Here is a 13,859-nt window from a genome sequence, read left to right on the forward strand (position 1 = left end):
TTTTTTTTGCCTAGAGGGTAACACCTGGCTGCTGTGTATTCCAAATATACGGATGGAGAAATAACAGCAGACTTTGAATGCATGCTTCTGTTTTCAGCCCCATGTTGTACTCTGCTGTCCATCGCACCTGGCATGCTTGAGTCAATAATCTCCCCTAAGTTCTAAAAGGCAGAATGGGGGCGCCTGGGTGGCTTGGTCGGTTGGGTGTCCGACTTTCGCTTAGGTCATGATCTCAAGGTTCGTGGGTTCGAGCCCCGCGTCGGGCTCTGTGCTGACTGCCAGCTCAGAGCCTGGAGCCTGTTTCAGAGTCTGTGACTCCCTCTCTCTCTGACCCTCCCCTGCTCATGCTGTCTCTCTCTCTCTCCTAGAAATAAATAAAACATTAAAAAATTTTTTAAAAAAGATATTAAAAGGCAGAATGACTCCCTCCTTGATTGCAGCCTTTTCATTTTTATTCTGGGCTGTGTCTTTTCCTAGCCTACTCACTTCTCCTCTCTATTTCCACCTTCCAGAACTGTGTTGAAATAGTTGATCCATTGATAAACTCCCTTATGTCCTTTTCCCTGCTCTGTGTTTACCTCTTCGCTTTTAAAGTGGTATATTCTTATTTTAATGGGAGCTGAGGAATGAGGGGAAATTAATCCATATGCTCAGTTTGTAATCTTGCACTGGCACTGACTGCTTTAGTTACTAAAGGTAAGGACCATTTTGTTTCTGTAACTTACAATTAATTCTTTAATTCACCCTACTGACCAGTTCCTTTCCTTACAGCTATATCTTTCTTTATTTCCGCAAATCCAATCTCAGCTGATTTTCCTCTTATTTATCTGGATACTACTCCTCAGTCTTCACTTCCTTTCTACATCCCTTTGCATGTTTTTATACCCCAGACTTCTGTTCTAGACCTTCTCTGCTTAATGTGCATATTGAATACTTGTACTTTGATATTGACCCGGTATTTCAAACTCAGCACACCCCAAACCAGACTTGTCCATTTTACTTCTAAATCTGCTTCTCACCTCTACCTCCTGCCCTGATGAACAATACTTCCATGCCTCTAATCACCAAGCCAGACAGTTAAAAGCCATCTGTTTTCCCCCTTTCAGATACAATCGGCTGTCGTGTCCTGCCTGTAACATGTCCTAAGTATTGTTCAAACTTACTCACTTCTTTCTATCCTCTCAGCTTCTGCCTCATTTATTTCTATTATTATTAATTTTTTATAACAGGAAAACTTAAAAGTAAAATGTTTACTACCTGTCACTCAGTTTCAACAATTATCAACATTTGGCTAATCTTGTTTCATCTCTAGTTTCTTCTTACTTTATCCTTTCACTGGATTATTTTAAAACAAGTTCTAGGTGGGGTGTCTGGGTAGGCAGTCAGTTGAGGGCTTGACTCTTGATTTTGGCTCAGGTCCGATCCCAGGATTGTGTGATCAAGCCCTGTCTCCAGCTCTGCACTTTTTGTGGAGCCTGCTTAAGATTCCCTCTCTCTCTTTCTCTCTCTCTCTTCCGTCCTTCCTTCCTTCCTTCCTTCCTTCCTTCCTCCCTCTCTCTCTCTCTTTCCTGCCTCTTTTCCCCGCTCACACACACACACACACACTCTCTCTCTCTCTCTAAACAAACAAACAAACAAACAAACAAACAAAGTTCCAGGTGTCCTACCTTTCATCAGTAAAAACATCAGCATTCATTTCTAAAAGGAAGAGAATTTTTTAAACATAGGCACAGCACCTTTATCACCACAAAATCATGACATTTCCTTAATAACGTGTTTATATATCCAGTAAATGTTTATATTTCCTTAGTTGTGTCATAATTTCTTGTTTTTATAGTAGATTGGTTCAAATCTGGAACTAAAGGAAGAACCACACATTACATTTGGTTGATATTACTTTACTGAGTCTCATTTAGTCTAGAGATTCCCCCTTCCGTCTGTTTTTCCTTTCCATGTATCTGCTGAATGAATCAGGTCATTTATCCTATAAAATTTCCCACACTGTGGATTTTTCTGATAATATCCTCATGGTATCTTTAAGGTGTTTCTCTATCTCTGTTTGTTCTATAAACTCATATTTAGATCTAGAAGCTTGAACAGAATTTTTGTAAGAATGCTCTGTAGATGACTCCTATTTCATCATTTCAGGGGACATATAATATACCAGTTTTCGGTAGGTTAGTGTGTTATCATACTAATCCATCCATTAAAACAATCCCAATAACCTTTCATCTAATGGTTTTAACAGCTATTGATGAGCATTGCCTAGGTCTATTATTTATTAGGAACCTATCATTTCTTACCAGATTTACAGCAACAATTTCTTAGGGTTTCCACATCTATAATTTCTTTTCCCCAGCTTGATACCATTATACTTATTGCCACTAAATGGATTTTTGTACACTACATATCATTTCACTCGACTCCCTGGATAAAGTTCTTCAGTGAATTTTTAGTGAATTCATAATAAAATATAAAATCTGTAGTAAAGATATACAAAAGCCTTTAACTCATGTTCCTCTTTCATTTATATTCCATTTCTATTTAATTTATTCATAATTCATTGTAATTATTTTGCTGTATATAATTTATCATAAAACAGCTTTTAAAGACCACCTATTAATTAGGGCTTATTCCAGGGCACATGGGTGGCTCAGTTGGCTAAGTGTCTGACTTCAGCTCAGGTCATGATCTCACCGTTTGTGAGTTCAAGCCCTGCGTCAGGCTATGTGCCAAACACTTGCTCAGAGCCTGGAGCCTGCTTCGGATTCTCTGTCTCCTCTCTCTGCCTCTCCCCTGCTCACACGCTGTCTCACTCTGTCTCTCAAAAATAAACACGTGTAAAAAAATTGGGGCTTATTCTTTATACATTACATATTATATTTATTTATTCAATTCAACCAAATAAAATTTTAATTTTTTAATTTAAATTTTAGTTAATTAACATACAGTGCAATATTGGTTTCAGGAGTGGAATTCAGTGATTCATCACTTACATATAATACCCAGTGCTCATGCCAATAAGTACCATCCTTAATGCCCATCACCCATCTAGCCCATCCCCCACCCACTTCCCTCTATCAACCCTCAGTTTGTTCTCTATTATTAAGAGTCTCTTGTGGTTTGTTTCCCTCTCTTTTCTCCCCCATCTTTTCATGTGTTCATATGTTTTGTTTCTTAAATTCCACATATGAGTGAAATCACATGGTACTTTTCTTTCTCTGACTGACTTATTTTGCTTAGCATAATACACTCTAGTTCCATCCATGTTGTTGCAAATGACAAGATCTCATTCTTTTTGATCACTGAGTAATATTCCCATGTTTGTGTGTGTGTATACCACATCTTCTTTAGCTATTCATCAATTGATGGACATTTGTACTCTCTTCATAGTTTGGCTATTCTTGATAATGCTGCTATGAACCTTGGAGTGCATATATCCCCTTGAACCTGCATTTTTGTATCCTTTGGGTAAATACCTAATATTGTAATTGCTGGATTGTAAGGTAGTTCTATTTTTAGGTTTTTGAGGAATTTCCATACTTTTTTCAGAAGGCTGCATGAGTTTGCATCCCCACCAACAGTACAGGGAGGTTTCCCTTTCTTCACATCCTCACCAACAACTGTTAATTCTTGTGTTGTTCATTTTAACCATTCTGATAGGTGTGAGGTGATATCTCGTCATGGTTTATTTGTATTTCCCTGATGATGAGCAATGTTGAGCATCTTTTCATGTATCAGTTAGCCATCTGTATCTCTTCTTTGGAAAAATATCTAATTATGTCTTCTGCCCATTTCTTAACTGGGTTATTTATTTCTTAGGTGTTGAGTTTGATAAGATCTTTATAGATTTTGGATACTAACCCTTTATCAGGTATGATAAATACGTGCTCCCATTATGTAGGCTGCTTTTTTTTGTTGATTGTTTCCTTCGCTGTGCAGAAGCTTCTTATCTTGGTGAAGTCCCAATAGTTCATATTTGCTTTTGTTTCCCTTGCCTTTGGTAATGTGTCTAGTCAGAAGTTGCTGCAGCTGAGGTCGAGGAGGCTGCTGCCTGAGTTGTCTTCTATGATTTTGATGGTTTTCTGCCTCACATTTAGGACTTTCATCCATTTTGAATTTATTTTTCTGTATGACATAAGAAAGTGGTCCAGTTTCATTCTTCTGCATGTTGCCGTCCAGTTTTCCCAACACCATTTGTTGAAAAGACTGTCATTTTTTCATTGGATATTCTTTTCTCCTTTGTTGAAGCTGAGTTGACCATATAGTTGTGGGTCCTCAACTGAATAAAATTGTATTGCTATATATAAATTCCTTAAGGGCAGAAACACCAATTAGCAGATGACATTTACATGAATTTCTTTGTAGATAGTCGGCCTTCTCTAAATATGTCCGATTGGTCTTTAATCATGCCTGAATCATTGATGGAGTGGGGATGGAATCATGTCTGAATCAGATGGAGTCCATCTGCAACACTCACTGCACTTGGCCACAGCTGCAAGAATGGTGGCCTGCCATTGTCGTCTAGCCTCTTTTGTGTAGCTAGCTCCACATCGAATGTGTCTTGGAGTCTCCAAGACTTTGCTGATGTGCCATTGAAAATTCTCAAGTCAATGATTTGTTCTCTGCTCATTGATTGCTGTCTCAGGGGGAGGGACAAAATGAGAATGGAGATCCCTGGGTGCCTGCAACAGGAGTCTTTTTGTAGATGTCTCGTGATGCCTAGAAGTTGTGCCTCTTGGCATTGAATGTTGTCAATTCAAACTTATTTTTTTATAAAGTTTTATTTAATGGTAGTGAGTTAATCTGTTATTTTTATAGTATATGCTAGAGTTTTTCCTTAGTAAATGTCAGTTTCTTATAATACCTGAATCAGCTGCAGTGGTATAATTTGCTAATACATTTCCCTTCGATGGAATTGGAAGGGTGAGCTAATGGGACCAGAGGGTGTTCAGAAATGGTGCTTAATTATAAAATAATGGAAAACAGTCTACATCATGAAATTACCTCATAAACAGAATGATTGCAACTGAGATGATTCAGTAATTAATGATTACATCAAGTAAATTAACTCATTTGTATCTCGGCCCTACATAAATGATGTGAGAAAGTATAATACCTTAACTATCTAAACAATTAATAAAATATGGAAGACATTATAAATTCACAGAATTGAAAGCCCACACAGCTATAGAATTAATTATTTTAGTGTGCATTAGGTGTTTTGGAAACTGAGCATTAATTTTCTGGCTTTGACTCATGTTAAGACCACCCTGTAGGAAAGTTTAATTCCTCAATGAGTATCTATTTATCATTTAGCTAAATGTTTGGCAACTAAGCCACCAAAACAACATATGCAAATCAACGTGTACTCGTGATTGAATGAAAACATGCTCTGTTTCTAGATGTGTTTAATTCAAGAGTAATGTAAAAATACTAAGATTTATTTATTCAAAAACAGGCTACTTTAATCAAGATGAAGAACTAATCCTCAAAGATACTAGGCTATGTACAATTTTGACAATTTGACAATCTGGCAAAACATTTCTTTGAAAATATGAAAGATAGGTACAATATGAATCTAATTAAATCAAACTTAAATATATGATCATTTAAACATTTTCAAACAAACATTTAAAACATTATTTATCTTATAAATAATTTTCCTGGAGAAAATTTATGTTATAGAAACCTTTATCGTGTAGTTTAAAGTGTGGATTTGCAGAAGCCTTGTGGTTATTGGTCTGGTCAGGGTCAAATATATCTGTAAAAGAATGTTCTGACTAAACCAAAAACTTAGCATTTAAATTTTAGGGCCAAAGAAATCATTACATCTAAGGCAACAATATATCAAAATGTGATAGAATGTGATACAGTTAAAAAATTATTTGTGTGGGGTGGTTTGAGACCACAAATTTGGCCTTATTCTAAAAGTCATGAATTGCACGTATTCTTTTATTTTCAGAATGAGTGGTTTACTCATCAAAGAAATTCTACTGTTCTTTGTTGGAAATACGTCCAAATTTTATGTCCTGGCCAAGGGCATGAAGTTCTGCAGACATTTTCATTTATTAATAATTATAAACACCTGGGCATTTTGTAGACATTACAGATATTTTTACATGCACAAATTTAGGATAAATGTTGGATAAAAAAGAAAGCTTTTCAACTTTAAATTCTATTTGTATTTCATAAGACCATAGGTTCCACAAGATTCAGTCTTTTGGTGTTTTGGTTTGTTTACCTTACATAAAATGTGATTTTTCTATTTAAAATATCTGAAATATATATATGCTCAAATATCAACTAGTTTTTGAAATATGTTTGGATAGTTTAAGTGTAAATTAACCCAAATGTCAGGATATCATATCCTTTAAAACAGATGACTTTATTTTTTTCTTTTTTGGTAAAGGAATGGAGAGTTGTGGGTTTATTCTTGGGAACATGAATTCGAAACATACTGAGCTAGACCTTATTTTCCTATGAAAAATAATTCTATTTTAATCACCAAATGTACATTGTTTATTTTTCTTAATGTTTTTATTTATATCTGAGAGAGAGAGAGAGAGAGAGCATGAACAGGGGAGGGGCAGAGAGAGAGGGAGACACAGAACCTGAAACAGTCTCCAGGATCTGAGCTAGCTGTCAACACAGAGCCCGACGTGGGAGATCATGACCTGAGCTGAAGTCGGATGCCCAACCGACTGAGCTACCCAGGTGCCCCACATTGTTTATGTTTTTTAAATAATAGCTTAACATGACTGATATATACCTCAGGAAGAATAATTTTATTTTCATCCTCACAAAATGAGAGTCTCTGCAGGTGCAATCAACCCAAAGGCCAGCACTACCGATGGAGGTAGTCCTCAAATGTCATCACTCACATTACGAAAAGAAAACTTAAAAATGTGTTGATCTTGTGAAGTATGGATATTGATTTAGTGTCTCTTCAGGAAAAATTTAGATCATGTTTCTGTTCAATGTTGCATTCTGTAAATTTAAAAGAAAATTTTTAATGTTTATTTAGTTTTTGAGAGAAAGAGAGACAGCACGAGTGGGGGAGGGGGCAGAGAGAGACAGGGAGACATAGAATCAGAAGCAGGCTCCAGGCTCTCAGCTGGCAATCCAGAGCCCGACGCAGGACTGAGCTCATGGACCATGGGATCATGACCTGAGCCAAAGCTGGACACTCAACTGACTGAGCCACCCAGTCACCCTACATTTTGTAAACTTTTAATCCAGCCTTATCTCATTTCTTTGAAAAGTAGGATTTTCCTCTTCATCTCTGCTGGGACGTAATGATTTTCTCAATTCTTTTTGTGCTATTTTACTTATACAGATGAGTGGCTATTTTTTTCATATTGGTTTTTCTAAGAGCTTTCTCTCTTCAGTCACCTATATGACATTGCTCTCTAGTCTTTGAATCCATTTGATTAATTACTTTTGTGAAATGAAAGTTTCTTGAATGGAAGAGCTGTATTTGAGCCCTTACTTTATACCAGATGCAGCAATAAGTGGTGGGGTTTTTGTTGTTGTTGTTGTTGTTGTTGTTTTTGCATTATCTAGAAATTTAATCATTGTAGTGACCCTGCACTGAAATAAATACATTTTACATAAAAGAAACAAAAACTCAACTGGGAAAAAATTTCCCACGGCTGCATAGCTAATAAATCACAGAGCTATGGTACAAACACAAGCGTCCGAAAACCGTCTTCAGTCAGTTCACGTGGTGCTTCCAAAAGAGCTGGCCTGTGATGATCATTTTATTCTAAACACAGATGTCCCAGTGTGGTGCTTATCTTCTCATTATTAATCTGAGACCACATCTCTCTGTATATGCACTGCTAAGAGTTCTTGGTCCTTGCTTTTATCATGTGTCTTTAAAGTCTGAAGCTCATTGCATATATGTTCTTAGTCATTGTGGAACAGATAGCACAACCTGTTTCTCTAATTCTCCGTATTTCCACTGACCCCTTCCTTCACTTCACCTTCTCTATCTCCTCCTGAGATAACACCTTGTGCTTTGTCACCACCTCTGGTTTGATATTTCTCTATTTGACTACATCCTCTGAATTAATTATATATGCTCTATAACAATATCATTACAAACTTGGCAGCTTAAAACAAAACACATTTATTATCTCTCAGTTTCTATCAGTTAGGAGTACACGCTTGGCTTTCGGGTCTCTCAGTGCTGCTCTAAGGGTGTGGACTGGGGCTCCTGTCTCAACTAAGGTAAGACTGGGGAAGGATCTGTTTTCAAGCTCATGTGCTTGTTGGCAGATTTCTGTTTCTTATAGGCTGTTGTACTGAAAGCCTCAGTTTCTTGTTAACTGCTGACCAGAGGATGCTTCCAGTTACTTACCACATGACCCATGATGTGGGTACATGTTTCAGCTCACAACATGGCAGCTTGCTTTTTCAAAGCCAGCAAGGGAGAGAGAGTGTCCCCTTAAGATGGCCATTACAATTTTGTGTAATGTAATCATGTACATCTTATCATGTACATCTTGTCACCTTTGCTGTATTCTATTCGTTAGAAGCAAGATATAGTCTTGCTCACTCTCAAGGGAAGAGAAACACACACAAAAGCGTGAGCACTAGAAGGTGGGCATCATGGGGGGTCACCCTAATGTCTGCCTGCCCTTCTATCCTCAAGGCTTTCTGCTTAACTATTTCTGCACTGTCTGTTTTACCTCATTTGGCTTTCTAAGCCATTGATCTTTCTTCTTTCTCTGGATGTATCAGTTTCCTCCTATTTTCACCTCTCTCATTGTCCTCCTTAGATTAGATTCCTTGCTCCCATAGCTCAACTCCTGTCTTGCTAACGATTCCCCTGACCCTTTGCCTATTGGCTGCAATTACCAGAAAAGACTTGAACCCTAGGTAATCCCAATAATCCTTCTCCCCTGAGTCTAAACTCAAATGGCACTACTATAAATCCATGCTCACAAATTCAACTTGGCTCTCAACAACACTCAGTGATTTTATCAGGTTTTCCAGCTCAGTTTGCTTTCTCACTTTCCACAATAACTATTTCAAACTTTCCTCACTCTTCTCAAATCTCCAAGCCCCACCTCCCCAGCCTCTTTACTATCAGCATAAGAATTTACCTCTTATACTTTGCCCCTTAAAACAAGAAACCATCATATGGGATTTTTCTTGACTTCTTGCCACCAAATTTACAAATCTTCCTGCATCTGCCTTTTGTTCCACTCTCACTGGACAAAGTGTTTTGTTTCCTATAAAATATCATCCTCCACCTGCATCTCATTCCTACTTTAACATATAGCTTCAACCTCTTCATCTTTACTGGCTTCTTCTCATTGATACTTAAATATGTAAATATTTAAGCCATTCCTTGACCCCATGTTTCCCCTTGCAGCCACATTCTTATCTTTCTTTTCCTCTTAACAGCCTGACTTCTTGACTGAATTGTCTACACTCATCTTTACCTTATTTTCCCCTGGCTTTCCCCTCCATTCCATTCTTGTTTCCAATTCCAGTCTGTCTCTGAAGTGGTTTCTGCCAGTCTTATCCATGGCCTCCCAGTTACTAAATCCAAATAATGTTTCAGTCCTCCATTAATTTAGGCACTCAGCAACGTTCAATAGAGTTGACCATTCTTTTCTTAAAAGACAAAATCTTTTTTTTTTTTGTCACATGAGGACACATGCTGTCTTCCCATCCTGGCTATTCCTTCACACTCTTTTTTAGCTAGATTCTCTTTCTCTATAAAACCATAAAGTGTTGTCATTCCTCCAAATTCTGTCCAAAGTCCTCTGGTCTTCTCATTTTCACTTTCCACTCTCTAGGCAATCTCATCTACTCCTGTGGGTTAATTTCCATTACTATGCCAAATAATTCCAAATTTATATATGTAGATTAGGTGTCTCATGTCACTCCAGAATTGTTTTTTACATTTCTTTTTTTTAGACTAATTTTATGATTTTATTATCACATACTAAGGGTGACCTAAGAAACAATGTATTTAAGTAATTTTTTTTATTTTTTTTAATTTTTTTTTTTTTACAAATAGTTTATTGTCAAATTAGTTTCCACATAACGCTCAGTGCTCATCCCCACAAGTGTCCTCCTCCATGCCCCTCCCCCCTCCCCCACATCCATCAGTCCTCAGTTTTTGTCAGCATTCAAGAGTCTCTCATGGTTTGTCTCTCTCCCTTTNGGTTCGCACTCACGTTAGAAGGCTCTCTCAGTGGATTCTGCGTCCTTTGTCTCCCAATCTCTCAGGTTTTGTAAGGTTTCCAATGGCTTCAGATCTTTTCTGTGTGATGTATGGGCGCCAGTGCAAGTACAGAGCTCCTTACTTCTCCACCATCTTGCCCCCTCTCCGTTTTTTACATTTTTACTTCAATATTTCATGAGCATTTCAAATTTAAATTCACAATCTTTATTTCATAGACCTTCCCTACTTATCATGTTCTGTACCCCAGTAAATGGCACTATTATTTCCTGAGGACTTGCTCAAGCTAGAAACATGTGTTATCCCAGCTATCCTATCGTTTTTCCTCACTCCATGTTTTTAATCAGTTACTAACTCCTGTCCTTCCTAGGTCTTAACTAACTAATCTCTCTTCTCTATGTCTACTGGTGTTATCTTAGTCAAAGTCACAATTATCCCTCATCTGGACTATTACATTGACCTCTTAGTTCATCTTTCAGTGTATATAGTTACTCTTTCTAATCCATTCTCCACATTGTAACTAGAGCAATCTTTTTGTGTGTGTATTTTTTAATGCTTATTTATTTTTGAGAGAGAGAGGTAGAGAGAGTGTGCATGCAGGTGGGGAAGGGGCAGAGAGAGGAGACAAAGGATATGAAGTGGGTTCTACATTGATGGCAGTGAGCCCTATGTGGGGCTCAAACTCACCAACCACAAGATCATGACCTAGCTGAAGTCAGATGCTTAACTGGCTGAGGCACCCACAGGCCCTGGAGAATCTTTTAAAAATGCAAATTGAATCAGTTAGCCCTTGCTTTAAAGACTTTTATTAGTTTTTTTTTATTGCCTTTATGATAAAACAAACTTTGTAATATGGTCAATAAGCTCCATGAGGGCAGAGACCTTGTGTCTTGGACGCTGGTGCATTTCCAGTGCCTAGTTAGCCTACTACCTGATGCACAGATAGTGCTTAACAAATTTTGGATGAAGGAATAATAACCAAAAGAGCCCACATATTCTGTGCTCTGTCTACTTGTATCAGTTAGCTTTTGCTGTGTAACAAACCATCCCAAAACATAGAAGCTTACGGCATTTTATTTGCTCATAATTCTGTAGGTCAGTTAGGTATTTCTATTCTGGGCTATTTTGACAGCTCTCTGAGGTCATCTTGCAGCTTCACTAGGGGTTAGATATAGCCTTACACATGTGTCTGGCCATTACTGGCTGGTTGGTCTAACTAAGGGGGCTCAGCTGGGACCATACATTTCTACTCCATATGGTCTCATTCTCCAGCACACTACCCCACACTTGTTCACAGCTAGTGTCTCAGGGTTCAAAAGAACAGCGTGAGAGATAGATTTTAGTGCATCAGTACTTTTTAAGGCTTTGCTAACACTCTTCGGGGCTGTCCAGTGAGCCAAGGCAAATCACAAAATTAGGCTTAGATGAATACCCATAGAACAAATTGGTGGTCATTTCTATAACAATCTGCTGTGGTACTTTTGTAGTCTCATCTTGACAAATCTACCCTTTTCTATGTCTTCTATAGCAATCATATTGAACAATTTTAGTTTCTTGAATGGATTCTGCATTATTTTTCATTTGTCTAGAATGCTATCCTCTTCTGGTTTACTTTGCCTGTTTCTTCAAGATAGTATTAACATATATGTCCAACTGTGTGTAACAGAGAACAAAAATGACAGTGGTTTAAATAAGACTGATACATGTCTGCTACACTCTGAATATCATCTGCGGCCCTACTCGTATTTCCTCTTTTCTTGTTATTTTACTATCCCCATGGAATTTTCTTTACTCATATTCTCCAGGATGTCTCATCCCCATTTTCATATCCCAGACAACATAACATAAGGAAAATAAAAGTAAGATCATATACTTTCCCTCTAAGGGTACAACACAGAAGTTCCATATATTGTTTCTACTCATATGTCCTTTGCCAGAAATTAGTAATTTGCCTTCATTTGGCTGCATAGAAAGTAAGGAGTCTTTATTCTGAATCTCTGTGTATCCAGGTAACCTATAACAGTGGAATAAAGAGAAAACAAATATTGGAAGACAACTACCATTAGGTCTCAGCTTAAATGTAATTTCTTCCAGAAAAGCTTTTCTAAAACCCCAGTCAATGTGAGTTTTCCCTTATGCAATTTAATAGTATCAGGCATTTCTTCTTTGAACCTGTTATTTTTGATTATTATTGGTTGAGTAGCAGTCATTCGTCTAATATTGTAAGTGAGCAAGAGATAATATTATTCTTAGTCATACCAATATTTGCTTGGTACAGAAGATAGTGTTTGGCATGTTGTAGGCAATTGATGGATATTGGTTTTAGAATAATTCTGGCCAGAGCCTAAACAATTACAGATGGGTTTGGGAGAAAGGAAAGCTGGTTGCTTTTATAATTTTATTGTCCACCTTAATTTTCTGAGATTTAGATGAACTGAAAATAACATAAAACTTGAATTAAAAATAACAATTTGGCTAACAGCAAGGAAGAAGTTATTGCAAAGAGCTGGTACACCATTGTAATTAGCTGTAATTAAAAGCAATTCTTGTATATGTGACTTGGTGGGACATAATAGAATAGCTTTGACCACATGTTTGGCATACAGAACAAAACAAAACATTTCAAACAATTTTCATAAAATGTATGAAGTAGAGATCACCTCTAAACTGCAAAGTAAGTCTGTATAAATTCAGTCCCCACATCTTTTGGAAGTAATTTCATAATGAAATAGATCTTTTTATCCATAGAAATTAAAAGCAAATTTTTAACATTGTGTAGACCAGATGGCTTCACAGGAGAATTTTATCAAACATTTAAAGAACAGTTAGTTAATACCTATTCATCTCAAACTATTCGAAAAATAAAAGAGGAAGGAAAACTTCCAAATCCATTCTATGAGGTCAGCATTACTGTAATACCAAAACCAGATGAAGACATCACAAAGAAGAGAACTATAGGCCAATATCTCTGATAAATATAGATGCAAAGATCTTCAACAAAACATTAGCAAACTGAATCCAAGAAAACATAAATGAAGTCTTTCACCACGATCAAATGGGATTTGTTCCTGAGATGCAAGTGTGGTTCAATATTCACAAATAAATCAACATGATATGTCACATCAATAAAAGAAAGGATAAAAACCACATGATAATATCATTAGATGCAGAAAAGCATTTGAAAAAGTACAATATTCATTCATGATAAAATATTCAATGAAGTAGGTTAAGAAGGAACGTACATAATAAAAGCCTTATATAGAAAACCCACAGCAAACATTACACTCAATGGGGAAAAATTGAGAGCTTTTCCCCCAAGGTCAGGAACAAGATAAGGAAATCCACTCTTACCATTTTTATTCAACATAGTACCTGGAAGTCTTAACTAAAGCAGACAACAGAAAGAAATAAAAGGCATCCAGACTGGTGAGGAAGAAGTAAGGCTTTTACTCTTTGAAGATGACATTATACCATGGATAGAAAACCCTAAAGATTCCACAAAAAAACTACTAGAAATGATAAATGAATTCCATAAAATCACAGGATACAAAATCTGTGTACAGAAGTCCATTGCATATCTATACACTAATAATGAAGCAGCAGAAAGGGAGATTAAGAAAATAATCTCATTTACAATTGCACCAAAGATAATAAA

The 13,859-nt window shown here is 36.9% G+C and overlaps 1 protein-coding gene across 1 annotated transcript in view; it reads left to right on the forward strand.

Annotated features, from left to right (window-relative positions):
- Positions 1–589: 589 nt before the first annotated feature.
- The window catches only part of LOC144224802 (uncharacterized), a 134,593-nt gene continuing 121,323 nt past the window's right edge, over positions 590–13,859 (forward strand). Inside the window, exon 1 of the mRNA XM_077755888.1 lies at positions 590–696. The gene's annotated coding sequence lies outside the window, so the exon portion shown is untranslated. The remainder of the gene's footprint in view (positions 697–13,859) is intronic.

Source organism: Crocuta crocuta, unplaced genomic scaffold, assembly GCF_008692635.1.
Source record: "Crocuta crocuta isolate KB4526 unplaced genomic scaffold, BGI_CrCroc_1.0 scaffold112, whole genome shotgun sequence".
Classification (NCBI taxonomy): domain Eukaryota; kingdom Metazoa; phylum Chordata; class Mammalia; order Carnivora; family Hyaenidae; genus Crocuta; species Crocuta crocuta.